This window comes from Corvus kubaryi, unplaced genomic scaffold (genome assembly GCF_017639235.1).
Source record: "Corvus kubaryi isolate FWS band 111438036 unplaced genomic scaffold, C.kubaryi_AGA036_p1.0 37396, whole genome shotgun sequence".
NCBI lineage: Eukaryota > Metazoa > Chordata > Aves > Passeriformes > Corvidae > Corvus > Corvus kubaryi.
Window position 1 is genome coordinate 23,741,218 of NW_024581135.1, and position 1,098 is coordinate 23,742,315.

The window sequence follows — 1,098 nt, forward strand, 5'->3', positions numbered from 1 at the left end:
AATTGTTTATTGGTACGTCTAGAGCACGGCAAATGCTCTCTGACCCCTTGATCTTGCACAAATTAAGAAAACACAGTAGTTTTAAGTCATTAGGCTGTTGATAATGAAAGCCCTTCAGGTAAAAGCCATCTAGGCGAAAGCCCTTGTGCTGGACAGCAACTGTTAGTCTTGACATTTCATGTAAATTGCACAAACATTTTTAGTAATTGTTAGCTTCTCTGCAGAAGCCAGTTAACCACCACCTCAACCTCATTTACTTTTCACAGATAGACAAGATCTTCTATAAAGAAACTGGATTTTACTGCCAGTATGATCAGGCTCTAAGATTGGAATGTTTACATTCTCTAAATTGGTGGATTGCTTTGGGCAGATGGTGTGAGAAGCTGTTCCAGTGCACACCACCACCGTGCATTTGTGACGGGCCAGAAAATAAACTACATCTCCATGCTGTATCACCTTCCTGTGGCACCTACCACAGTTGCTATCACTTATCTCCTTTCCTCTTTAAAACATTTATGATTTGGCAAGCTGGCTGCTTGTGGAACAACTAACTCTGGGTTGGATGCTGAATACTCCTATTCCGAGTGGTGGGGCTGCAGGGTGGCCGGTGTTACTCCAGCTCCATGGGGTAACAAGGGTAGGCATTTGTGATGGCGGGGTAAGAAATCACCAAGGGTCCCATTCCTGCGTGTCCCTGCCCTGACACCGGGCGCAAGGCACGAGCCGAGGCGTGTGAGGTGTGAGGCTGACGAGGCCGAGGGCTGTGGAGACCCCACGACCCACCGGCCATCAGCGTTGCTGAGCACCGGCCCGGGGAGTCCCGCGGCGGGCTGGAGGCTGGAGCCCCTCGAGAGCCGGGCTCAGCTGAGGGCTGCGGGTGGCGCCCGGCCGGGTCGAGCGGCCCTCGAGGGGAGATCCCCCCTTGCCCGGGCCGCCGCTTTGTCCTTGCCCGGCCCGGAGCACGCGCGCCCCCGGCCGCGACGGGAGCGCGCCTGCGCGCACCCCGGCGGCCGGCAGGCGGGAGCGAGCGCCCCCTCTCCCCTCCCCCGCTCGCCGGGAGCTCCGCCGGCGGCCGCGGGCGGGCGGGGGGAGCCCAGG